This window comes from Spermophilus citellus (genome assembly GCF_964194105.1).
Source record: "Spermophilus citellus genome assembly, chromosome: 4".
NCBI classification, from domain to species: Eukaryota; Metazoa; Chordata; class Mammalia; order Rodentia; family Sciuridae; genus Spermophilus; species Spermophilus citellus.
Window position 1 is genome coordinate 100,506,665 of NC_138185.1, and position 21,018 is coordinate 100,527,682.

A 21,018-nucleotide genomic window follows, 5' to 3' on the forward strand; every position below is an offset into this window, starting at 1 on the left:
TTTCGAGTGGAGTTTCTGTTGAAGGGAGTGATCATTTCTGCTGTTCATCAACCTGGGACCAGGCATCAGGCATGCAGCTCAGACTGCAGGGGACGCAGCAGGCTCATGAGGCTGTTGTGGTCGGGGTGAGCAGGCCCCACTACCACAGGCAGGCTGAGAGCAGGTGGGGACATGTTCATGTGAAATTATAACTTTATCCCAATCATTTAGTAAAACCTTATCAAAATTTACAAACTGGTTTCTGGGCCACTTTGGTTAGTTAAGGGCCTTGTCATGTCTGTGATGGAATCATAATCCTGTGTCTCCTCTTTGTGCCCCCACCCCCAGGTCTACATGGAGGGAACAACTGTGATCCAATAGAGATCAATGGGCCCAGAGGCTCATGGAGAGGGACAGAGGCCATCAGGAAGCAGCACATACTAGAGCCCAATATGACCTGATAATCTATCCCTGTGAACATACAGAGAGGCCCAAAATAGGAAAGCCAGCATCTGAAGCAAACCCGCAAATCTGGCAGATTAGTGCTCAGAGCTGGAGTCATTTGGCCAATGTCAGAAATGTGACTCCTTATGATGTGATAAATGTGGCAACTCACCAAAAAGAGCTCAGGACTGTGGGGCTGGCCCCAGGATAGAGAGCTGATCATCAAGGTCACAGTGGCAAAGCAGCACGTGGCTCTGATCCAGGGTATGCTGAAGAGCGCCTTACAGTGATGATGTTCCTTTAATGGAGCAAGTACCATGCTGACAGGGTTTAAGAGGGTGTTGAGAAGCATGGTGGTTCTGGGAACCCTTGGAGTAAAGTGGAACCCTGGATAGAAGCTTCAGGACTAGACTGGGGCCAATAAAAGCTAATCGAGGACCCCAGGCCCAAACAAGTTCAGGGCAGATTCTATTTCCAGAGAGAAAACCAGGAAATAAAGGCAGCCCTGAACAAAAAATCAGGGCAAGGGCAAAGACCCTGGCTTTGTGTAACAAAGTATCCTGGGCCAACCTCACCTCCGCCCAGCAGCTGCCAGACACTGGGAAGCAAAAATATCCCCACACAAGATCCTGCCCACCAGTGCTGGTGCAGAGAGACCTGACCTGCCTCTCACTAGTGTCAGGATCCTCTCAGGCTGTGGCATTTGGCTACCTGAGGAAGGAAAAGCTGGACACAGCTCCTAGACTAGTGGATGCCACAGAGGAGGCATTTGGTTTATATTAATCGGATCTGGCAGATCCACGGTGACTAGTTGTGTCTAAACATAAAGTGCCCTTTTACCTCCCACAGTGCCACCTCTATGTCTGAGCATTCCCTTCACACTGGTCCACCTGTGTTCGTGGTAATCCAGCTCACTCTGCCAGACGCAAGGCTGCCCAGCAGATCTGCAGATACCCAGCACACAACCGCTGCTCTCCATCCACTAATCAATCCCAGCAGCCTTTCCACCAAACCTGCACAGAGACTTAGGCTCCTTCTAGTCACAACAGTCCAGCGGGCCACCCCCTGCCAGTCCATGTTGGTTGTTGCCACCAGATCCTTTCCTTTCATTCCAAGAGCAAAGTGATGCCTATTGGATCCAGCAGGGGTCAGTGGACTACAGCCCCCCCTGACCATGTCAAAGTCCGGGTCAGCTCTGCCTGTTCATGCAGACCTTGACCATGCACCTCTCACTCACACTGCACATGCAAGGCTGAGTCATGGGGCAGAGGCTATGGCCAGCCTGAAGCATCTGTGAAGTGACCCGTCACAGAAAAGATTTTCTTTCCAATCCCAGTCAAAAGCAAAGCATGCTCAAATTTGTTTTTCATTTCAGAATAATAAAACTGCCATTACACTTATAGAGTACTTTTTCTTTTCCCTTCAGCTCACAGTATTAGCTGTGAGGGTCTGTGGCTGTCCTCAGGGAGAAGTGCCCATGTGTGCCATCTGCCCACGTCATCACCATGCCACGGAAAATTGAGGAAATCAAAGATTTTCTGCTCACAGCCATTTGAAAGGATGCCAAATCTGTCAAGAACAATAAAAACAAGGATAATGTGAAGTTTAAAGTTCGATGTAGCAGATACCTTTATACCTTGCTCATCGACAAGGAGAAAGCAGAGAAGCTGAAGCGGTCCCTGCTCCCAGGCTGGGCCATGAAGGAACTGAAATGAAGCAGAGCAGCCGATGTGAGCTACATTAAAATGTTTAAACATCTAAATTAATTAATTAATTAAGTAAGTAAGTAAGTAAGTAATTAAATTTATAGAGTACTGTGTGAAAGCACACCCAGACCACAGTTCTGTTTTTCACTTTCAGTGCAGTGTTCAATAAATGACATGAGCTATTCAGCACTTTATTATAAAATAGGCTTTGTGGGTTTTTTGCCCTATGGTAGGAAAGTTTAACCGTTCTGAGGATGTCTAAGGTAGGCTAGGCCGAGCTATGACGTCCAGAAGTTAGTGTACCAAATGCATTTTAATGTGTCAGCTTCTGATGGGTTTATCAGGACATAACTTCATTATAAATCAAGGAACATCTGTATATGAACCGATTTATGAAAAAGAAATGTAGGCAGCCAGAGAGTTGGAATCTGAACTAAAAAAAAAAAAAATAAGAGAATGAATGAACCTGGTTATCATGGGAGTCAAATGCTGACTAACTTTCAGGAGTTGCTGGACTGGTTGAGGCAGCCTTGGCCTGCGATTTACTTCGACTCTCTCCCTGGAGTCAGAAGCCCTCCAGGCTGTGTTCTGTGGTCTTGGTGCTCCAAGTTTTCTGGAAGCTTTCTGCACTCTGGCTCATTGTGTGAGGACCCCAGGACAGGGGTTCTCAAGAGCCATTCCAGCCATGCTGCCTCCTCCATGTTCCCTCTCCAGGGTCAGCACAGAAAGATGGAGAAAGGAGATCCCTCAGCTTCACCTTCTCCATTTGCCCAGGTCACCCCTCTCCAATTAGGATGTGGTTACCAGGGCAACTCTGCTGCCAGTCCCCTGGGCTCCTTGGCTCTCCTGGGTCCTGGCCCCTGTTCTAATAAGAAGCTGATTAACATCAGAAGCGTTGATTTAGCCCCCTGCTGCTCTGCGTAATCACCACCCATTCTCAGCTGCAGCTCCCCAGCTGCTCTCCTTGCAGAACAGGTATTATTCACACCAAGCATATAACTAAGGCCTCCCCAGGTCTTCAACAGTGATTTCCTCTCACTCCTGAAGAGAGAAAGCACCTGCCTTGTAAGTCAACACGCAGGAACCCCTCTCTGCAGCCTTCAGAGAGGAGCAAGAGGGAGTGTGATAAATGCTAGTCTGTGTGACCAAGAGATTGGGTTAGGGATCAGGATTCCATCTTCCCTCCTGGATCACAAATGTGTGTAGAACCAAGAATTGTCAAGAGACCATGGCTGGCTCCAGCTGTTGCAACAGAGTGAGGTAATTTGAAGATGGGTGGACAATGTCCACCTGGATTTACTGAAATTCCTCACCTCAGATGATGGTCATTCATCTCCCTGATCATCCACAGCGGGACACTTGGGGCCAGATCCTTGAACAACACTAAGGCAAAGACCAAGAAATTATTGGCTGAACAAATTGTTTTGTCTCCACAAGTTCCTGGGACACAGTAGTCAATGAACCAAGCATTTCTGAAAACTGATCTCTTAACATCTGCAATATGGTCAGTAGCTGTTTTTATATAAAACCCTGGCTCACCCCCAAAACATCTGGAGACTTCAGATAGTCCCAAACTATATGCTCTGTCACAATGAATGTGAATTTCAACAGAGCTAGCCAGTGTTGACCCTGGCCCAGCCTCTGTGCTTTCCTCAGGTGGCCCTACATAGTGTGTAGCTCCCCAGGGAACTCCAAGTACAAGGAACCTGTCAAACTCCTTCTAGTTTCTCTCCTGGTCTGCATCTGGCCTCAGCATAGCTCACTCAAAGTAATATGGTTAGAACAAGTGGAGACCAGGATTCTAGAACTGTGACAGTTAAAGGGTCATTAATCAAGGGACATGAGTGAAAGAACTAAATTGGAAACCAAGAGAAACTTCCAAGAAAAGAAAAGGATCCTACTGATGAGAGATCATTACAGATTCTTTCCCTGTTTTAATAGGCTCAACAGAGTGGTTTGGAATTTGCCAGAGATACTTTTCATCTAGATTTAAGGGAGACATCACATGACAACTGTATGAACATGTTGCAGTGATGTTTAATTATACATCCAGGTCACAGGAAACCAGTTCGCCTTGGACACCTGGAAGGTGGTGAGAGCCACTCATTAGACTCTTCTGTGACTTGGATAGGATTTGGTAAACAAGCTTATCTTATTTAAAAATGCCCTGAATTTGAGCATAGTACCAAGTAAGTCAGAATCCCATAAACTTAGTGCAAAGGCTCTGGGCTGAGTCTCCCTGGGATCGATTCCCCCAGCTCCAGTGCTTACTAGCTAGCTATCTCTTGGAAATTGCTTTGAGTGAGTGTTAGTTCTATCCCTCAAATGAGTCTCTCATTACATCAATCAGGGGCTGAAGGGGACCGTATTTGTAGAGAGCTTGGAGAAACGTGGTAGTCATGGTTGCCAGGGTTGTTGGCTGGGGCTGGGACGCTGGGCAACTCTAACATTTGAGCAGTCAGGGTCCCTTTGAAAACAGATGGCACACTCATATTAGGATCATTTGAAGATGGGTTATTTATAAAGGGACTGCTTACAAAAGTGGAAACAAAGTTTTAAAGAACCTTCAAAACAGTTCTGTAACTCAGGGTAGCACTGGCAGAGCTGTTCCCACTCCTAAGCCTCAGGGATGAAGGAGGAAGGAAGCAGCTGTCAGAATCCAGAAGGATGAAAATCATGTAAAGGAGGCCACCTGGAGAGAAACGGTGACCTGGGGATGAAGGACCACTCCCTCTAGGAGGGAGTAAGGAAAATAAATACCGCAACCTCTCCCTGGTTCCAGCCAGAGTTCCCTATTAGCCAAACCCAACAGGAAGCCCCTGGATAGATAAGCCTGGTCATACAGGTCCACTTCTGGATCAGAAAGCATCATGGAAGGAGGTGACCATGGGTCTGGAGGGACAGACACCTGGAACAAACATGTTCTATTTAACAGGGACAAAGGTAAAATCCTGCCTGTAAATTCGAAGAAGCAGCTACAAATATACTCAGGATGGCAGACACTTGCCAGAAGCAGCATCTAGAAGCACTGACAGAGGGTTCAGTTAGCTACATCCTAAGATTCATTTGTTCAACAGATGTAGGGACTGTGGACCATATGTCCAGACCTATGTTAAGCATGGCGGCACGAGAATCAACAGAACAGGAATGTATCCCCAGGAGATAAGACAAGTGGCACCTCATACAGGCTCAATGGGCACATGTTGAACATGGGGATGATTTAAGTCATCCAAGTACTATGTGACAATGTCATGGATGAGTCAGGGACACTCTTGAAAAGTCCAGTGTTGACAAAGGATGATTTGGTGGCAGTGGTGACCAGGGGGGCAGGGACAGGCAGAATGGGACCTGGTCACAATGTTTCTTAAAATGGTGAAAAAAGGGATTGGGAGACCTTGTTCTAGACAGGATTCCCCCAGGCCCCAGTTCCAAAGAGAAACATGTCATCAAATCTTGATGGTTTCCCAGATGTCCTGGACACCCCAGTACAGAAGGCTGGTGGGGAAGATAAGCAGATAAGTGATAGCTGCCAGCTTCCCCTTTCCTCTTAGCTGTTGGGAGCAAAGAGTAGGCAGGCACCTGAAGTAGGAAAATCCCTGCTCTCAGACAGGTGCTGCCCTACTGCTTTGTTCAGGGAGGGGTCCCTGAAACTGTCAGTCTGAAGGCCCTGGAGGGAAGCACAGAGGAGATGTGGACTTCTGCATGGATGGGCTCCCAAGCCCAGCCATGAGCAGAGCAGGGCGTGGTCCTGGGAGTGTTAGGGTCAGATCCTCAGTCACCAGGAAGTGAGAAACCCAAATAGCAGTCAATGAGCAATTTGAGGCTGCTGGTTTGGCAAGAAGGCCAGCAAAGAGCTGGGGTGAGCACCTAACTCCCACTGGTTGGCTAAATCCCAACTAAATCATCGGCATTTAGGCTAACATGCAACCCACCCAGGTCTCAGCCAGGCATGAGGGCCTCCTGAAGTCCTGAAAAACACATTTGGGAACCCCCTGCCATCACTTCTAAAATCCCTACATACACAGGCTGCAAACATGATTAGTAGCCCAGTCTAACCATCTACAAGTTTTCTAATTTGGGGCAAGTCACCCAACATTTCTGAGCCTCAAAGTCTGCAACTATAGGTTGGAAACAAACATACTTCCCAGGGCTATTGTGAGGATCAAATGAACTAATCATGGTGACATACTTAGCATGGTGCCTGACACAGCAGAGGCTCCAGAGTTAACTAAGTGTCTTCAGCTTCCACATCTGTGCCCTGCTTGGTGCTTTGCAGAAGGATTGGAATGGGTCACCTCTGGCACCTTGGGGATGAGAGGAATTGAGTGAAGCCTGAGTCAATCAACCCATCACTGCAGCTTGACAGGCTCAGACCATGGGGACTATAACACGCCCAGTTCTGCTAGTTGTGGGTTCTTGTTCTTGAAGTCCCCCAAGGACCCAGGTGAAAGCCAGACGGCACCTGCAGGTGGCAGAGGTTTGCAAAGTTCCAGGGCTCAGCTACCAAACCCTGGTCCTTCTCTGACTGAGAGCTGCTGAGAACTGAACAGCATTTCCTTGGTCATTGGTCCTTACCTGGGGGCTTCTGCTTTTCATCTTCTTTGACCTCCTTAGCATTTCTCCACGTTGCTGGCAAGCGGGGTCGCGATTGCCCAGTGTGAATGCTCTGAGATCCTTGAGTGTGAGAACATTCCAAGGAAGACCCCAGAATCCCAGAGCCCTGGGATTCATCTCGACCAGGGCTGCTAACATGAACAGAGTAGCAGGCCACTTTAAGGAAGCAAATGAAATGCTGGGCTCTTACCCCCTAAAACAGCTAATACATACAACATTTTCTCAAGATTTCAAGAATTTCATAAAGTTCCCAGCCATGGATTCATAGATCCCAGGTTAGGAATCCTGATCTCACTTGGGCCTCTTTCATTGCAGAAAACCAGATAAGGGGAAGGGCCTTGGTCTAAATCATGCCAAAATTGCAGCAGGGCCACAGGGAATACTTCCCACTGTGCCTCTTGAGGCTACCTCTCTAGGCCTCTTGATGTTCTTCCCAGTGTGAGGACATGAGGAATGAGAGAAGGTGCCTGATGAACCTGTACCGGGAAAAATACCACCCTGGCTAGAAGACAGGGTCACCTGTGTACAGCCCCACATTTGCCTAAACCTGGGGAAAGAGCAAGGCTTCCCCCGGTGCCAGAACCCACTCCCACCACTAGGTGGCGCTTGCACCATGTGTTAGATGGGAGCAGCCTGTGAACTAGGGTGATCAGAATCCCTCCACTCCTTACAGATGGGAAAACTGAGGCCAGGAGAAAGCAAAGGCCTCCTGAGTTATACCAGGCAGCTGTCTTCCTTCTCTGTACTCTTCAGTGTCCCTTGACCATCCCCAAATAAGGCATTTAGATTCAAACAGTGAAGCTTTGGGTTCAGTGCACGTTTCTTTAGGAGCAGATCTTCATACCTCCAGACCAAGTGAGCAGGTGGGGGCCTCTGAGACCCTCATCCTGTGCTGCCACCAGCCCAGCCCCATCCCATCTGACATACTGGGCTTCTACATAAGATGTCCTTCAAACAAAGTGTTCTGTGGCTTAAAGTAGTTTGGAAACCCCTGGCCCGGGTATCCTCTAAGGGTGTTTGTGGCCCCGGAATTCTCTGCTTCCACTCCAGGGATCTGGGTGGCTTCAAACTGACAAAGGTGCATGGTGCTGAAAACCTGGAGAATTCTGTGGGCAGTGGTAGAGCCCAGATCCAGGCCTGGCAGGTGAGTGCTCGTCAGCATCAGCCATGGGTGCAAACTCAGCACCCACTTTGCACCAGGGGCACTTGCTCAGCGGAGGAGATGTGGACTTCTGCATGGATGGACTCACTTCTGTTATATAATCTTCTTTTCCCAATACTCTTCACTGTGTATCGGAACTGTCTCCCGGATTTACAGATGAGGAAACTGAGGCTTAAAGAATCTGTTTAAGACAGAAAAGTAGCCAAACGTTCTTGGGATGGGGGGGAGGAATTATTTTGGTTTCCCTGTCTCTGCAAGGGAATTTGAGAAATAAAGGCAGAAAACCTGTGGAGACATCCCCCCAGAGAACCCACTTCCAGACCTCCTAGTCACTGTCCCTGCCCTCTGGATGCATCTCTCCTCCACCCCCCCCCCCAACACACACACACACACACACACACACACACACACACAGAGAGAGAGAGAGAGAGTTCTTCCCTTTCTCCTTCCCATCATGGACTACCTAGCATCCCTGGTCTTGCTTCCCTGACACCTACCTGTCAGCCTCCCACAGACATGGACTCCAGCAAGTCCGACTCCTGCAATAGTCAGGCTATCGGGGTCCCAACCCCTCCCCCACTCACCGTATTCACAAGCACACCACTAAGAGGGCTGGGATGGGTATTCAGTCTTTCCTAGAGAGCAAGGAGAGAAACACACATCCCATGAAGCTTCCTGAAAGGACAGAGGCATCGCAGCCAAGGGGGCAATTGTGCCTGGTGCCCAGGAGGTGATTCTCTGGGCTCCAAGGACTGTGGCCATTTCTCATAGGATCCCTTGCCCTCAGATTCTCACAGTCTTAAGCATCTTCAGACAGTACCGTGCAGTTCTTGCCCTTGAGGAAGGCAGAGATCAATGAACAGGACACCACGTGAAGTGGGGGCATGACCTGTGTCCTGTGGGAGACCACCACCCATGGGAGACAGGAAGGCTTCCCAAAGAGACTCAGGAAAGATGAACTGGGCCATTTCCAGTTTCAAGGGACCTAAGACTTACACAGGGCTGTGTGTGTGTGTCTGTGTGTGTGTGTGTCTGTGTGTGTGTGTGTGTGTGTGTGTGTTCACAGCAAGGGGAGTGGGGATACAAAAGCAAAATTGAGTTATTATTTGTAAAGTCGAGTGAATTGTTAGAATTGTTATGAATTTGGGAAAACATCTCTCGGGGATCTTTCACGTATAAACTGCAAAACTTCAAAGTATTTCCAGTTTTCTTATGTAAGGATTTGTCTCGAATTCTTTTTAAATCAACAGCACCAGGTAACCACTTTGTCACCAGTGGTAGCAATGTATGGAAGTTTCAGAGCATCTCCGTCCATGTCAGTCATTACTCCAAATCCACAAGGAGTTTAAATCTTTTTCAAATATGTTCGTGTGGTTGATTTCCCGTCATGAGCTGAACAAACCACCTATGAATTGATTCATTACCCGTTGTCAACGTTTCTCCCTCTTAATGAAATACATATTGTAATTCACTCCTCAATACCAAAATACTTTCCTGTTTATCTCCTTGCTTGTTTTTATCGCTTCTGTTTCATATTCTGTTAATTTGTATTTGAATATTTTCTTGGTTTTTCTAATTTAAAAAAATAAAAAATAATCAAAAGAAGGGTTCCCTCGGGCTGGGGTTGTGGCTCAGCGGTAGAGCGCTCACCTAGCATGTGCAAGGCCCTGGGTTCGATCCTCAGCACCACATAAAAATAAATAAATATATTGTGTCCAACTAAAAAATAAATAAAAAAAAGAAGGATTCCCTCACAGACAAAGCCAAACTGGTGTCTGCGATGCCTTAGTTTTTTTTTTTGTTTGTTTGTTTTTTATTGTTGGTTGTTCAAAACATTACATAGTTCTTAATATACCATGTTTCACAGTTTGATTCAAGTGGGTTATGAACTCCCATTTTTACCCCGTACACAGATTGCTGTATCACATCAGTTACATTTCCATTAATTTACATATTACCTTTCTAGTGACTGATGTATTCTGCTGACTATCCCATTCTCCACTATCCCCCCTCCCCTCCCCTTCTCTCTCTCCACCCCCACTACTATAAATCCTTTCTTCCACTTGTCTAATTTTTCTCCTACCCCTCCTTTCCTCTTATATGTAATTGTGTATAAGCCTGAGGCTCACCTTCCAATTCCATGCAATTTCCCTTCTCTCTCCCTTTCCCTCCCGCCTATCATCCCTGTTTAATGTTAATCTTCTTCTCCAGCTCTTCGTCTCTACCCTGTCCTTGGTTACTCCCCTTATATCAAAGAAGACATTTGGCATTTGTTTTTTAAGGATTGGCTAGCTTCGCTTAGCATAATCTGCTCTAATGCCATCCATTTCCCTCCAAATTCTATGATTTTGTCATTTCTTAATACAGAGTAATACTCCATTGTGTATAAATGCCACATTTTTTTAATCCATTCATCTATTGAAGGCCTTCTAGGTTGGTTCCACAATCTTGCTATCGTGAATTGTGCTGCTATGAACATCGATGTAGCAGTGTCCCTGTAGCATGCTCTTGTTAGGTCTTTAGGGAATAGACCGAGAAGGGGAATAGCTGGGTCAAATGGTGGTTCCATTCCCAGCTTTCCAAGAAATCTCCATACTGCTTTCCAAATTGGCTGCACCATTTTGCAGTCCCACCAACAATGTACAAGTGTACCCATTTCCCCGCATCCTCGCCAGCACTTGTTGTTGTTGGACTTCATAATGGCTGCCAATCTTACTGGAGTGAGGTGGTATCTTAGGGTGGTTTTGATTTGCATTTCTCTGACTGCTAGCGATGTTGAGCATTTTTTCATGTCCTTGTTAATTGATTGTATGTCCTCCTCTGAGAAGTGTCTGATCAGGTCCTTGGCCCATTTGTTGATTGGGTGATTTGTTATCTTATTATCTAATTTTTTGAGTTCTTTGTATACTCTGGATATTAGGGCTCTATCTGAAGTGTGTGGAGTAAAGATTTGTTCCCAGGATGTAGGCTCTCTGTTTATCTCTCTTATTGTTTCTTTTGTTGAGAGAAAACTTTTTAGTTTGAGTAAGTCCCATTTGTTGATTCTAGTTGTTAACTCTTGCGCTATGGGTGTCCTATTGAGGAATTTGGAGCCCGACCCCACAGTATGTAGATCATAGCCGACTTTTTCTTCTATCAGACGCCGTGTCTCTGGTTTAATATCGAGCTCCTTGATCCATTTTGAGTTAACTTTTGTGCATGGCGAGAGAAAGGGATTCAGTTTCATTTTGATGCAAATGGATTTCCAGTTTTCCCAGCACCATTTGTTGAAGATGCTATCCTTCCTCCATTGCATGCTTTATGCCTTAATTTTTTTACAGAAACATTTCAGAATGCCTTTCCAAGCTGCAGTTACAATGGTATGTCTGAGCTTTATTAACTTTTTGAAATAAATTTTTTTTATCTTGCATCAGTGTTTTGAGCTTCTCTTCTAAATCTTAAAAATGAATTTAGACATCTTAAAATGCCTCAGGACCACATAGCAAAGTTTGAGCTGAGCATTTTGAGTTTGCACCAGGGAGAATTTGAGTTGGGAGAGCATTGAGCATGTTAGTGAGGTCATCATCTATTCAATGATAATTTTTTAACTGTCTCCATGTAGGAAGGGCTTTCAGGAATATCCCCAAGACCACCCCCATGCCACCCGACCTGATGTTGCAACTCTGAAGCGCAGGGCCACTGACTATATCACAGTATGAATGTGTCTCGTGTCTCCTCCCATGCCATATACATGACAGCAAGTGGCAGAGGAGACAATGGAGTGAAAAGAGGCAGTGGGCTTAGTTGCAGGCAAAATATCTTCTTAGTGGAAAATTTTTAAAAATTCAATGTCAATAGAACACGTTTCTAGAGCCCCTACCCCAGGGCCTTGGAACAGGTTGTGTGAGGTTTCCTTAGCTTCCTATAAATCCACCTCTGAGGATAGAAGAGGTATGTCACAGGAGGGAAAGGGAATTCCAGGCAGAGGGAACAGCATGAGCAAAGACATAGAGGCTATTCATTCAAAAATATATAACAGGCCAGGTGCGGTGGCACACACCTGTAATTCCAGCATCTCAGGAGGCTGAAGCAGGAGGATCATGAGTTCAAAGCCAACCTCAGCAAAACCAAGACACTAAGCAACTCAGTGAGACCCTGTCTCTAAATAAAATACAAAATAGGGTTGGGGATGTGGCTTAGTGATCTAGTGCCCCTAAGTTCAATCCCTGGTACCATTAACAATAATAATAATAATAATAATAATAATAATAATAATAATAATAATAATTATTATTATTATATATGTGTGAATATATATGTATATATTTGAAGTCATAATAAGATCCATGCAGGAATAACTACAGGGGAAGATGGCCGCTGCGTACGGGGGTTGCTGAAGTGCTGAGCCTGGTGCTCAGAACAGCGGCTTTAATCGAGACTTCGCGCAGCTTGTTAGAGCTCCTTTCACCATTAATCTGTAGTGGACCACCCAGCCAAGCAGCAGAATAAACAAAGAGATTGAAAAAGAGACGCTTGGCTCCCGGACGCTTTCCTGCTCAGAGCCGCGGGTGCTTTGCACCCATCTGCTTCCTCTCTCACTTCGCTCCCGGCAGAGAAGCTGAATGGGTAATCAGCAGTGGATTGTAAGTACCTGAGGCAAAGAAAGCTCAGTACACCCCACCCTTTTTTTTTTTTTTTTTTTGAATATTGTCTATACAGGGAGAGTTAGTGGATTGGAATTGTTGGCGGGGCTGTAGTTTGGGGCCGAAAATCCACTCCGCGGGAGCCGCCATTTGCTTTCTGCATGCTGTCTTGATGGCCCTGTCTACACGGTCCAGCTGCCGCATCTAGAGACTGGAACTGGGCTGCGTGCCGAGCCCTGTCCACCGAAGGCTGGACCACGGCCTCAAGTGCCTCGGTCGCCTGTTCCCTGCTGCACCTTGGGGCAGAGCCTGCTCTGGGGTCGTTCGGCATCCCCCTGCGAGGGGACCCGTGCTCCGGAGGAGGGGTTGGAGAGCCGCGGCGGCAGCCGCTTGGGCCCCGGGAGCTAGGCACCAGGCCGAGGAGCAGCGGAGGCCGCGGCAGCGCTGCTAAGGTCGCGGACAAGCGCGGCGCCCAAGAGCGCAGCCCAGAGGTGGAGGCGACAGCAGCAGGGTTTCAGTTCTAGAAAACTGGACTGGAAACAGAAGCAGCAGTTTGTATAACCCCAAGATCTTGCTGATGCCAGGAAACTGTAAGGGTAACATGAATATCATTGAGGAGGTCTAACATGGCGGCAGGCGCGGAGAGATTAAGTCTCTGACCTCTTCAACTGCGCGGGCATAGGGAGCTGTAAATTATCTAAAGCCTATTTGCTCAGGATCACTAGGCAATGCTGAGCTGACTTGGAGCTAGGGCGTACACTTTGGGCCCCTCAGAAAACACACACTGAGCACAAATCTGCTGCATTTAAGTCCCGGATCGCCTGCTTCTCGTGACTCAGCACTAATGATCCCGCTGAAATAAATAGTCGGCCCACCTGATCTCACAGAGGTAAAAGCCAACTGAGCACCATAGCCAGACCCAGGGAATCAGGAGTGATGTGGGACTAGCGGCGCAGAACCCCCGGCTATAGCTCCCACCAGGGCTGACAACAGAAGTCCCTTGCACCAGCTACCAGGGGAGTTGCTACCTGAGGGCAAACAAATTCGCTGGGGGTCCTCAGCCCCAAGCCCTACAAACTTAGGGTCCGAGGGAGGCAAACAGAAAGGGTGTGCCCAGGCATCCATGAAAACAGGGCTCCCAGGAGCAGCAGACCCGGCGTGTAGCCAGTAATGTGGTAAGCGTCACAGGTGAGTGGGGCCTGGATTGAGGAACCACAAGAGAAGGACCTAGGCACTCAGGACTGGAGACCCGCACAGTCTGGGAAGAAGAGCTGAGGCACAGTGATTGGTCCCCACCTATCAATAGGAGAAGCTTGGCCCAGTGACCATAGCTCCACCTACTGGAAGAGAAGTTAATCGAGCTCTATGACTGCATTTATTATTATTATTTTTTTAATTATTATTAGTATTCTTTTTTTATTTTTTTATTCTCACTTTTTGTAGTTGATGTTGTTGTTCTTTAACTTTCTTATTAATGGTTTCAATTTTTTTAATTCTTTTTATTCTATTATTATTACTATTATTTTTTAAACTTCAATTTCCATCTTTTTATTATCATTATAATTTTTTTTGTTTGTTTTAAATTTTTATTTTTTCATTTTTTCTTTCTTTCTTTTCACTTTCTTTTCTTTTGTCTTTTCATTTCTTTTCAATTTTCTTATTCCCCCTCTCTTGAATTCCACCTGCCTACACTCACTCTCTTTAGTCACTTCTTCCCTTCCCTTCTAATACCTCTCCTCCCAAGCATCAAATAAATTTATAAGAGTAAACAGTAATTCAGCAGTCAAACAGAACAAGAAGTATCATGAGCATAAAAAAGCAAGGAAGAAAAGGAGTACAAACAATGAAAGACAGCCTAAATATTCAGGAGGACCTGGAGTCATCAGAAAAAATGGCCATATAAAGAACTCAAGGAACACCTTAGACAGATGGAAAGGAACCTTAAAGATCACATTGAAAATGAATTACATAAACAGATAAAAGAAGAAGTTAAGCATCTTTATCAGGAGATAGAGATTATTAAAAAAATCAAACAATAATTCTAGAAATGAAAGAAACGATAAACCAAATTAAAAACTCAATCGAGAGTATCTCTAACAGAGTGGAGCAAGTAGAAGCCAGAACGTCAGATAATGAAGACAAAATATATCATCTTGAAAAGAGTCTAGCCAACTCAGATAGACTGGTAAAAAATCACGAGAAAAACATCCAAGAGATTTGGGATAACTTAAAAAAAACAAACTTGCGAGTCATCGGGATAGAGGAAGGCACAGAGATTCATGCCAAGGGAATGAGTAACTTGCTGAAGGAAATAATTACAGAAAACTTTCCAGAAATAAAAAAGGAAACAGATATACAAATTGTAGATGCATACAGGACACCGAGCACACAAAATCACAGTAGACCAACGCCAAGACACATTGTTATGAAGCTATCCAATATACAGAACAAAGAGAAAATATTAAAAGCTACAAGAGAAAAGAGGCAGATTACATTTAGGGGTAAACCAATAAGGTTGACAACGGATTTCTCATCACAGACGCTGAAAGCGAGAAGATCCTGGAACAACGTATTTCAAACACTGAAAGACAATGGATGCCAACCAAGAATTCTGTATCCAGCAAAATTAAGCTTCAGATACAACAACAAAATAAAAATCTTTCTTGATAAACAAAAGCTAAAAGAATTTGTAGCCAGAAAACCAGCATTGCAAAGCGTCTTGAGCAAAACACTACATGAGGAAGAAATGGAAAACAATAACCGAAACCATCAGCGGGAAGTGCCTCGGTAAAGACAGAGGACGGGGGAAAAGCTAATCATGGAGAAACAAACTAAATTAGAAAAAAAAAAGAGATAAATAATCAAACATGGCAGGAAGTACAAACCATATATCAATAGTAACTCTAAACGTTAATGGCTTAAACTCTCCAATAAAGCGACATAGGCTGGTAACATGGATTAAAAAAACAAATCCAACAATATGCTGCCTCCAGGAGACACATCTGATTGGAAAAGACATACACAGGCTCAAGGTAAAAGGTTGGGAAAAAATATACCACGCACACGGTCCTCATAAGCAAGCAGGGGTGGCCATTCTCATATCGAATAAAATCGACTTCAAGACTAAGTTAATCAAAAGGGATAAGGAAGGACATTAAATACTGTTAAAAGGAACCATTCACCAACAAGACATAACAATTATCAATATTTATGCACCAAATAATGGCGCTGCGACGTTCATAAAACAAATTCTCCTCAAGTTCAAGAATCAAATAGACCACAACACAATAATCATGGGTGACTTCAACACACCTCTCTCACCATTGGACAGATCCTCCAAACAAAAGTTGAATAAAGAAACTATTGACCTCAATATCACAATCAATAACCTAGACTTAACTGACATATATAGAATATATCAACCATCATCAAGTGGATATACTTTTTTCTCAGCAGCACATGGAACCTTCTCAAAAATAGATCATATATTATGCCATAGGGCAACCCTCAGTAAATATAAAGGGGTTGAGATAATACCATGCACTTTATCAGATCATAATGGAATGAAACTGGAAATCAATGATAAAAGAAGGAAGGAAAAATCCTACATCACATGGACAATAAACAATACGTTACTGAATGAACAATGGGTTACAGAAGACATAAAGGAGGAAATCAAAAAATTCTTAGAGATAAATGAAAATACAGACACAACATATCGGAATCTATGGGACACAATGAAAGCAGTTTTAAGAGGGAAATTCATCGCCTGGAGGTCATTCCTCAAAAAAAGGAAAAACCAACAAATAAATGAGCTCACACTTCATCTCAAAGCCCTAGAAAAGGAAGAGCAAAACAATAGCAAATGTAGCAGAAGCCAAGAATTAATTAAAATCAGAGCAGAAATCAATGAAATTGAAACAAAAGAAACTATTGGAAAAAATTAACAAAACAAAAAGTTGGTTCTTTGAAAAAATAAATAAGATCGACAGACCCCTAGCCACACTAACGAAGAGAAGAAGAGAGAGAACTCAAATTACTAACATACGGGATGAAAAAGGCAATATTACAACAGACGCTTCAGAAATACAGAAAACAATTAGAAATTATTTTGAAAACCTATATTCCAATAAAATAGAAGATAGTGAAGACATCGATAAATTCCTTAAGTCATATGATTTGCCCAGACTGAGTCAGGAGGAAACTCACAACTTAAACAAACCAATATCAATAGATGAAATAGAAGAAGCAATCAAAAGACTTCCAACCAAGAAAAGCCCAGGACCGGATGGGTATACAGCGGAGTTCTACAAAACCTTTAAAGAAGAATTAATACCAATACTTTTCAAGTTATTTCAGGAAATAGAAAAAGAGGGAGCTCTTCCAAATTCATTCTATGAGGCCAACATCACCCTGATTCCAAAACCAGACAAAGACACCTCAAAGAAAGAAAACTACAGACCAATATCTCTAATGAACCTAGATGCAAAAATCCTCAATAAAATTCTGGTGAATTGGATACAAAGGCACATCAAAAAAAAATTGTGCACCATGATCAAGTAGGATTCATCCCTGAGATGCAAGGATGGTTCAATATACGGAAATCAATAAATGTTATTCACCACATCAATAGACTTAAAGATAAGAACCATATGATCATCTCGATAGATGCAGAAAAAGCATTTGACAAAGTACAGCATCACTTTATGTTCAAAACATTAGAAAAACTAGGGATAACAGGAACTTACCTCGACATTGTAAAAGCTATCTATGCTAAGCCTCAGGCTAGCATCATTCTGAATGGAGAAAAATTGAAGGCATTCCCTCTAAAATCTGGAACAAGACAGGGATGCCCCCTATCACCACTTCTATTCAATATAGTTCTCGAAACACTGGCCAGAGCAATTAGACAGACGAAAGAAATCAAAGGTATAAAAATAGGAAAAGAAGAACTTAAATTATCACTATTTGCAGATGACATGATTCTATACCTAGAAGACCCAAAAGGGTCTACAAAGAAACTACTAGAACTAATAAATGAATTCAGCAAAGTGGCAGGATATAAAATCAACACGCATAAAACAAAGGCATTTCTGTATATCAGCGACAAAACTTCTGAAACGGAAATGAGGAAAAACACTCCATTCACAATATCCTCAAAAAAAATAAAATACTTAGGAATCAACCTAACAAAAGAGGTGAAAGACCTATACAATGAAAACTACAGAACCCTAAAGAAAGAAATAGAAGAGGATCTTAGAAGATGGAAAAATATACCTTGTTCATGGATAGGCAGAACTAACATCATCAAAATGGCGATATTACCAAAAGTTCTCTATAGGTTTAATGCAATGCCAATCAAAATCCCAATGGCATTTCTTGTAGAAATAGATAAAGCAATCATGAAATTCATATGGAAAAATAAAAGACCCAGAATAGCAAAAACAATTCTAAGCAGGAAGTGTGAATCAGGTGGTATAGCGATACCAGATTTCAAACTATATTACAGAGCAATAGTAATAAAAATAGCATGGTACTGGTACCAGAACAGGCGGGTGGACCAATGGTACAGAATAGAGGACACAGAGACTAATCCACAAAGCTACAACTATCTTATATTTGATAAAGGAGCTAAAAACATGCAATGGAGAAAGGATAGCATCTTCAACAAATGGTGTTGGGAAAACTGGAAATCCATATGCAACAAAATGAAACTGAATCCCCTCCTCTCGCCATGCACAAAAGTCAACTCAAAGTGGATCAAGGAGCTAGATATCAAATCAGAGACTCTCCGTCTGATAGAAGAAAAAGTTGGCTCTGATCTACAGATTGTGGGGACGGGCTCAAAATTCCTTAATAGGACACCCATAGCACAAGAGTTAATAACAAGAATCAACAAATGGGACTTTCTTAAACTGAAAAGTTTTTTCTCAGCAAGAGAAACAATAAGAGAGGTAAATAGGGAGCCTACATCCTGGGAACAAATTTTTACTCCTCACACTTCAGATAGAGCCCTAATATCCAGAGTATACAAAGAACTCAAAAAATTAGACAATAAGAAAACAAACAACCCAATCAACAAATGGGCCAAGGACATGAACAAACACTTCACAGAGGAGGACATACAATCAATCAACAAGTACATGAAAAAATGCTCACCATCTCTAGCAGTCAAGGAAATGCAAATCAAAACCACCCTAAGATACCACCTCACCCCAGTAAGATTGGCAGCCATGATGAAGTCAAACAACAACGAGTGCTGGCGAGGATGTGGGGAAAAGGGTACTCTTGTACACTGCTGGTGGGACTGCAAACGGGTGCAGCCAATTTGGAAAGCAGTATGGAGATTCCTGGGAAAGCTGGGAATGGAACCACCATTTGACCCAGCTATTGCCCTTCTCGGACTATTTCCTGAAGACCTTAAAAGAGCACACTACAGGGATATTGCCACATCGATGTTCATAGCAGCACAATTCACAATTGCTAGACTGTGGAATCAACCCAGATGCCCTTCAATAGATGAATGGATAAAAAAAAATGTGGCATTTATACACCATGGAGTATTACGCAGCACTAAAAAGTGACAAAATCACGGAATTTGCAGGGAAATGGATGGCACTAGAGCAGATTATGCTTAGTGAAGCTAGCCAATCCCTAAAAAACAAATACCAAATGTCTTCTTTGATATAATGAGAGCAACTAAGAACAGAGCAGGGAGGAAGAGCAGGAAGAAAAGATTAACATTAAACAGAGACATGAGGCAGGAGGGAAAGGGAGAAAAAAAAGGGAATCACATGGAAATGGAGGGATACCCTCATTGTTATACAAAATTACATATAAGAGGTTATGAGGGGAATGGGATAACAAACATGGAGGGAAATGAATTACAGTAGATGGGGTAGAGAGAGAAGATGGGAGGGGAGGGGAGGGGGGATAGTAGAGGATAGGAAAGGTAGCAGAATACAACAGTCACTAATATGGCAGTATGTAAAAATGTGATGTGTAACCGATGTGATTCTGCAATCTGTATTTGGGGTAAAAATGGGAGTTCATAACCCACTTGATTCTAATGTATGAAATATGATTTGTCAAGAGCTTTGTAATGTTGTGAACATCCAATAAATAAATAAATAAATAAATAAATAAATAAATAAATAAATAAAGATCCATGCAGTCAAGGCGACAGGAGACAGTACACTGGAGAGAGAGACTCAGGACCAGATGACAAAGGCCTGTGTTCCCAGCTAAGGTCCCAGTTAGAACATAGCTGGATGAAGTGGCCAGCACAGTGTTCCCAGATTACAGACACTGCTTTCCTTCCCTTCCACCTTCCTGGGGTTATATCCCCCTGCCTTTTTTTCCCCTTTATAGTTTTTAAAAATTCAATGTCAAAGAAATAGATTGCTAGGTCCCTTAAAAAGTTTTTTTTTTAAGTACTCTTCAGCTGTTCCCGGAGGGAGGCACAGGAGGAGGACCTGGAGGTAACTGCCTTGGCTAGCAGGATTTTCCAAGGGTACAGTGTCGATCTTGATCCCGAGTGACCTCAACTCGCCTTCTCTTCAGACACTGTGTGTGTGAAGGGCTAGAGGTGGCTCAGTGGTGGAGCACTTGCCTTGCAGGCACGAGGCCCTGGGTTCCATCCCCAGGACCTGCACACATTCTGTGCATGCCCCCATCGGGCATCTAGTGCTCAAGAGTGACGGCTCCACCAACAGGAAGCCAAGATGTGTCCGCTGCACAGAGCAAGGCCACAGGAGCGGGGTAGGTGCTTTGTAGTCCGCCAGCCCTATTCCCCACCTTCCGCTGGTGTTGATGGAGACCTGATGTCCCTGTGAGGCAGCTGGGACAGTTATAGGATTCCTATTTTACAGTTGAGGGAACCAGGGGCCATGGGGACCGATGACTCATTGTAAACAGGTTAATAAGGCCCTGCTGTGTGAATCATCCTCTCTGCCAAGGACAGCCGGCCCAGAGCTGGTGAGATTGTCCTATCAGTTGTCACAGGACAACCTGCCTTGGGAGACGTGTCAGAGGTGATCTGAGCTGCCAGCCCACAGGGCACTGCGTTGTCCATCCGTGGAGCTGCTGACCTTCCCACTCACCACCCCGGACAGGCCGCCTCCTACTAGTGTTCCCGCACCTTCAGGCCGCAGGGCCGCACATTGTGCGATATTGATCTACAGAAAATTTCCTGGCCTCTAATCTTCTGCTAAATTCAAAAGGACCTCGCCTACCAGAAGCCACTGTGGTCCCACAATGAGTAATAAAATCGTTTGCATAGAGACCATCCAGCCCGTGCATCCAAAATTCCCCAAGGACTGGGGACAGAGCGGTGCAGTTCATCTTCAGTGCTGATCTCCTTTGACATCTCCAGGCTAGCGAGTGCTGCTTCCTGAGCACTGGACAGGAGAAAGCAGGGTGAGGGCTAGTGTTTCCTTTAGAAAATGCACATCTAAGGCCTTTTAAGCCATGAAATCCAATGCACTTAGCT

The 21,018-nt window shown here is 44.3% G+C and overlaps 1 pseudogene across 1 annotated transcript; it reads left to right on the top strand.

The window, feature by feature from the left end:
• Positions 1-1,928: 1,928 nt before the first annotated feature.
• On the top strand, positions 1,929-2,138 carry LOC308646356 (large ribosomal subunit protein eL38-like; annotated as a pseudogene). The gene has a single exon. The product of its transcript is annotated as a large ribosomal subunit protein eL38-like (transcript).
• Positions 2,139-21,018: the final 18,880 nt, after the last annotated feature.